Below are 7,267 nucleotides of genomic sequence, written 5' to 3'. Positions count from 1 at the left end.
TCCTTTGGTCTCTAACATCTGCTCTGTATGAAATTCATGTAACATGTCAGCTTTTCCTTCGACGATATTACCAGGTATACTGTCCTTCATTTATTTACTTGAAAGCTATGTGTGTGGGTTTTTCCCCCAGTAGTTATTATTTTTATTCACTTTACATCCCAATCACAGACCCTGCTCCTCTCCTCTCAGCCCTGCCCTTACAACTGTCTTCTATTACTTCTCAGAGAAGGGGAAGTCCCCTCTTTAATATCACCCCAAGTGACATCAGGGCTAGCCACATCCTCTCCCACTGAGGACCAACCAAGCAGCCAGGTACGGGAAAAGGGACCCAATGGCAATGCAACGGCACCTGATGCAGCCCCTGCTTCAGTTATTAGAGGATGCACATGAAGGCCAAGCTGCACATCTGCTGCAAATGTGTAGGCGGCCTAGGTCCAGCCCCTGCATGCTCTTTGGCTGGTGTTTCAGTCTCTGGGAGCCCCTGATGAGCACAGATTAGTTGACTCTAAATCTTCTTGTGGTGTCCTTGACCTTTTTGGCTCACTCAATTCTGTCCTCCAGTCTTCTACAAGACTTCCCAAAGTTCCACCTGATGTTTGGCTGTGGTTCTGTACATCTGTTTCCCTCAGCTGCTGGATGAAGCCTCTCAGGAGACAGTTATGCTGGGCTCCTGTCTGCAAGCATAGCAGAGTATCATTAGTAGTGTCTGGTGTTGGCGCCTTTCACATGAAATGAGTCTCAGGTTGAGGCTCTTACTGCTCCCTTTTTATTCCTGCACATCTTGTAGGCAGGACAAATTTTGGATTAAAGATTTTATGGGTGGGTTGATGTCCCTCTCTCTCCACGAGAAGTCTTGCTTGACTACAAGAGGTATCCAGTTCAGTCTCTATATACCACCACTGCTAGGAATTACAGCTCAGGTCTCCCCAATAGATTTCTTGTAGCCCCACTGCCATCCCAGGCCTCCAGCTAGTCTCAGAGATGCCTTCCACTTACTTCTATTCTCACTCCTAGGCCCTCCCCCATTCCCCTGATTTGGGGGGGGGGGAAGGGGAACAGGATGGTGATCTGATGTGTGGCTTTGTTTTTGTTGCTGTTGCTTTGTTTTGATAGTTGACAGCGGACTTCTTATACACAACATATTGATGGGTCTCACTTTCTGATGCCCACATTCAGTCACACTTTGTTGATATCTTAAGATAGCTGATATTTCAAGTTATTATTGGTGGTTATATTCACACCTATCTCTTACTCCTTGCTGTATCTTGTCTTTGTTTTTGGTTTTTGCGTTATGTTCTACAGGGTGTTTTTTTTTTAAACCCTTTATTGTTTTAATGGAATACTATGGATGTCTCTTATCCTGGGTTAGTTACTCTGATGAAATACTGGAGGCAAACTACACTGTAAAGGATGGAGTTTTACTGAGCTTCATGCTACTAAAGATACAGTGTATTTTTTGGTGAATTATATCCAAGTTATGTGATATGATTTTATTTCCCCTCACTCAAAGGCTATTGCTTATGCTTTTATTAACTATTTTTAGCAGTTCTAGTCTTTGTAGTGGCTTATATTTCTCAATATACATTTCCAAAGTCTAATTTAAAAAAAAATCTAAGTCTACTTTGGAATAATAACTGCCTACCTACAGTGCAGGCACTTTATAATATCAAAACTGCCCTGGCTCCTCCTTCCCATCTCATGTCATAATTGGTTTGATTCATTTTACTTACATACAAGTATATTTGTGTATCATACTCATGCATATATAAACTCATATGTGGAGGCAGGCTTAACTTACCACATTTTCCAAGATGAATTTCCCAAATGGTTCCTAGTTAACCCCTGCAACATACATGGGGAAAACATGGCTGGAGAAGTCTGGAATTGAGTAGTTTTGCCACTCCTCTGTTGATGAATTCATAGCTAATTGGACTGTTAGGAGGTGAGGCTTGGTTGCAGAACATAGCTCACTGGCTATGGCTTGGCCCTAACCCTTTCCCCCGTTTCTCTCTGTCTCATGTCTGCTGTGAAGTACTCCACCTTACCTCAGCATACACTCTTTGTCATGGTGTTCTGCCTAAATGCACATTGTCCCAACAGCGTTGAGTGAGCATGGCTCATTCCCCTGAAATCATGAGCCCACATAAAAGTCTTCTTCCCTTAAGTTGTAACAAGCTAATGTGTTACAGCCATGAAAAATTGGCTAATCTGCTCACCGAACTGCAAGGATCCTCATTTATCTTCCTCTTGGAGTTTTAATTTTTCAGGTTTGTCCACAGTGAGCCTCCAGTAACTGATTCATCATGTGTGGTAGGTTTTCTTCATAGACTTGGTCACATGGAGCTTTTTGCTTCTCTAAGTGACTATATTCTCTGTCACACACTTACGGGGACTAGAGGTTTATCCTGTGACCCTCTCTGAATTGGCAAGACCCAAGAAGACTTGACTTTTCATTATAAAAAGTCTTTACCATTTTTAGGATGGTGTGAAGTCTTCTAATCTTTTTATACGCTGAACCAAAAACTAAAAGTCAGTCATCTACATTCAGAAGTTCGGGATCTTTGTTTGGACATGGTCTGTATCCACAATGGTGATTAACTTTTAAAAATAAGTTTTCAGAAAAAAGTTATGCTAAAGACATTTTTAATCTAAAAATAAAAATGATTTCATTGCATTCCAAGGAAATGTGCACATTTATAGTTCAGATGACCTTTCTTCCTGTTATCACATTAAAGAGGGTACTTCAGTGAAAATATTAGCACTGCCTCTTTACAGGTTTTGAATAGCTTGCAAGAGGCAAAGAGCATAACATACAGAGGCATTTCTCTGATCAATCAAGCTCAAGCTAGACTTATAAACTGATAGCAAAGCTGGGCTGGACTGGGCTCATTTTCTGAAAATAGTAGTTGTTCATCAAGCAATATATTTATTCCAGGTCCAAGGCTTCATAAATGCTAAAATCCTATGTGATCCCGGCACTCACTCAAAAGCATGTAAAGTACTAAGAGGTGACACGTTAGTGCTGTTTTAGGCGAAGGATGGTTATAGATGGCATCTTCAGCAGTCAACTCTGTGCTAAGTCATGGTCAGAGCTTCAGGAAACACAGAGCTCTGAGCTGAGGCATCACTTCATTTAACGCCCTCCTCACCCTGACAAATATGAGCTTGCCCATGAGCAATATAGTCAAGTGAGCTGCGACTCCGGAGAATTGCCATTCTACATAAGCTGCAGACCCGGGGTCTTCACAAAAGAGACTATTTCAGGCTTGTAAGAGAACCTTCTTCTGAAGCTATGAGCCAAAGGGATGAGGCTTGACTCTCTGCTGGGCTTTCAAATCAGGGCTTTGGAGGACTGATACTCCTTCTACATATTGGGTGGAACAAAGGGGACAATGAATAACATAGAGAAGTCACTGGAGCAGAAGAAGCAGAAAGAAACCATGAAGTCTACGTGACAGGGTTTATACTGAAATGACAGGTTTCCTTCTTATGCTTTGTTTACCTCTCAATAGACAGGTTGTGACCTATCCAGAACACAATGAAATATGTTCCTAATTATTTTCATAAGAAAGCAGAGGTGGGGAAAATATCAAGTGATGGCACATTGGATCTTTGACAGCATGGAATTTTAAAACAATTTCTGAGGAAAGGAAATAAAAAAATTAAAGTTAGAAGTATTATGAGTCTGTGTATGACTATACCGTGTGCACGTGAGTGCTGGGAGCCAGAGAAGGGCATCCCAGCCTCTGCAGCTGGAGTTCTAGACAGTGGTGGCCTGAGTGGCCTAATTAGTGTGGTGTGCCATGGTATTGTTGTGGGCTTCAGAGTAGAACCATGGGTGTCACTTATCATCTTCCACTTGCTGCTCAAGTGCGCTAGAACCTCAACTCGGGTCTTCTGCAAGAGCTCCTAACTGCTGAGCTACCTCTCCATGGGATTGCTAACATTTCTCTCAGCATATTGAGTATCTGTCTCCTCCTCAAGGGAACTAAGGGTGCTCTCTGCACATCATTTTTCAACTGTTCTACAAATACATTAATCATGCTCAGGGATGATATTTTTTCTTCATGATTTTCAGTTCTTTTATGAGACACCAAGCCTTGAAATGCTCTAACTGCAAACCTGAATAAACTAAGACTTCTTCCTTCTTGTCCACACATACCTTACATATGTCCCTTTGAAACAACTTCCAGAGACATACTGGAACTCCAGGCCAAAAAAAAAAAAAAAAAAAAAAAGAGAGAGAGAGAGAGAAATATTTGTGTCAAATTAAAGATAAAGGGCAGACCCTGGTGGAGGAAGTGTGTTTATAAAATCTTTATGTGGATGTTCTGAAAATTAGATGTAGCTTATGTCACAGAACTATGGAGCTTAAAATATTCTTCCAAATGTTAAAGCTGTAGTCTAGACTCTTGAAATTGTAGTGGATCTCAACTCTGGGGTCTTCATTATTAATTTATGGTGTGTGTGTGTGTGAGTGTGTGTGTGTGTGTGTGTGTGTGTGTGTGTGTGTGTGTTCATGAATGAGTGTTGGTGTGCCATGATATCTTTGTGGGCTTCAGAGTAGAACCATGGGGGTCGGTTCTCATCTCACTTTCTTTGAGACCTGGTCTCTGCTCTTTGCCATTGTGCCCTCTCGGGTAGCTGGCCAGTGAGCTTCCTGATATGCTCCTGCCTCAGACTGCCACCTTGCCTAAGGAGTTCTGGAATTCCAGATGCAAGCTGCCACACCTGACTTTGTGTATGTGTGTGTGTGTGTGGGGGGGGGGGATTGAACTCAGTTCCTTACACTTGAGCAACAAGCACTTTATCCACTCAGGTATCACCAACTTCAGGGATTTGAGGTAGAGCATAGGAGAGCATGAACATCCAACAATATCACACTGCAGATGCGGAAGTCTTTCAGCTTCCTGTTGCCTCAGATGAAAATGTAGTCTTGATCTGCACACACAAAAGCTAATGCTGAGAGCTTTGCAGAAAACGTACAGCTTTCTCAGCAGCTCTGGGTATCCCAGCTCTTCTAGCTTTTATCCTGCAGGTTGCTGCTGCTGCTGCTGCTGCTGTGTGTGTGAGCTGCCCATTTCCTTATTTGGTCTTATAGTCTCATCCTACTTTATAATAAATACAGATTTCAGAGTGAAGAAACTTTGGCACAGAACACCGGGAAGTGCCAGTTCACAGGGGTTGGAAGCCACTGCTCCATCAACATGGACGGATATCTTTAGGTATGTTATGTACTGTAATTAAATGGATGAGTGATTTGCACTCTACTATAGATGTTAAGTTCATATATTACAAATGGATGAAGTCAAGGGCTCTTTACAAAACAAGTCATGTCTTAAAACTTGTTTATTTAGTATTTTAACTTCCACAATTTTGTGACTTAAGATACCACTAATTTTCAGACCTTTCACATAAAGGTTTTATAAACACACTAGCTTTCCCTGGCCTTCATTTTGGTTTCCCCTTTCAGTTTATTTCACACAAACATTTCTGTGCTTTTCCCTAAAATTTCAGTAACAATTCAGAAAGTTCCACAAACCTCACCATAAGAAACTTGAAAGCGTTATATACACCCCGCTCCACCTTTTTAAGCTGAGGAATGTATTTTATGGGCTCTACCCAGGAGAGTTCATTATTGCAAGGCTGTTCGAGGCACCTAAATAATTAACCTGTACCCAATATACTTGTGAAATTATTGCCTTAAGTTCACCTTGGTGACTGTTTGCCATTAAATTAGTAGAATAAATAATTTATGTCAAAATGTGGACTTGAGAATACCATTAAAACCAATAGGATTTGTTCATTATTTGTAAGAAATTAGATGAAACACATCCCCCAATGGCCACTGTCCTGTGCGGTGAACAGTGTGTTAGTTCCACAGTTTTGTAGAAGAATACATGCAGAATTCCTGGGCTGATGTGATACCTCACTGATGCATGTGTGGAATACTCTGACTAAATGCACACAGAAGAAAGACTAGGTGTCTGTGTGTAAATGACATGAAGATACTAGACTCAAGAAAATAAAAACAAACGGATTCTTAGGCGTTAAAAAAATTAACAGAACAATTTATTTTTTATTTCAATGATAACAATTGCTGAACTTTTGTTGCCTAAAATCACTGGAGTGTTTTACCTCAAGAAAATCCCAACAGTAGGTTAAAGGTTGGACTGGAGAATATCATTAAGACAGGCATGGTGGGACACATCTTTAGTCTCAGCACTTGGGGAACAGAGGGAGGTGAATCTCTGAATTCCAGGCCTGCCTGTTCCAGACTACAGAGTCTAGACCAGTCAGGGCTACACATCAAGAATTTGTCTAAAGAGAAGCAGAGAAGAATATTATTTAAATAAATACTGTAAGTGATTCTGCGATGGGTAGGTAGTATGGTCAAATTTCAAGAAATGCTGCTTGGTGATTTGATGCATCTGGCATCCAATGGGCAAAAAGTTTATGGCACAGACTTGCACAGCGTTAGTGTCTAACTTGCTGCCATTGCTTAATAAATATAATTGTCTTTATGGAAAATCCTTTGTGTCCGGCAAAGTACAGTCATCAGGACCCACAGAGCTTTGACTTAGGTCGAGGGAGCCATCCTCAATAGCTCTTTCACTTTTCTTAGGACATTCTCTTAACATGGCTCCTTCCCAGTATTTCTAATGTCATATATTAGCTTTCCTGTTAGGGACTGTGATAAAAAATGATGTCAAGGGAGGTGACTGAAGTTAAGAGTTTGGCTTCACCCAGGGGAGGCATCAGTACTCAAACAGCACACCAGGTAGGAGATGGTGTCACCTTCCTCGAGTTTGGCTTCTCACACATCATCAGGGCTGACCTCATTTCCCGGCCTGGCCTCTCTCTGAGGGTGTTTTCTTGTCATTGCGAGCAGGCTTCACCTCAGCTGAGTGAGAAAGCACCACCAAGCAGGTAGTTTGCAGCCTGCTGAGTGTTGCATAAAACGGACGGAATGAATAGTCAGTCTCAGGATTACCACAACAGACTGCAAACCCCGGGGAAAATGCTGTTGGGAAACTGCTGTTTAAAATGGTCATTGGAAAGGGCAGAGTGGGGGATGAGTGGGGTTGCTTCTCATGGATAGTGAGCCACCCGTGTGTGAGGGGACAGCTGAAGAAGAAAGATGCTAAAAGATTGGTAAGGCTGTGTTCTCAGAGAGTCCATCTCGGAGATGGACAATGGTTAGACCACAGAAAACGGTTACTCGACCCAAGTTTTGAGAAACTTAGGACTAGTCATTGAGTAGAAG

Source organism: Mus musculus, chromosome 2 (assembly GCF_000001635.26).
Source record: "Mus musculus strain C57BL/6J chromosome 2, GRCm38.p6 C57BL/6J".
NCBI lineage: Eukaryota > Metazoa > Chordata > Mammalia > Rodentia > Muridae > Mus > Mus musculus.
The sequence above is the reverse complement of the archived record's forward strand: the minus strand, read 5'-3'. Positions refer to the sequence as shown.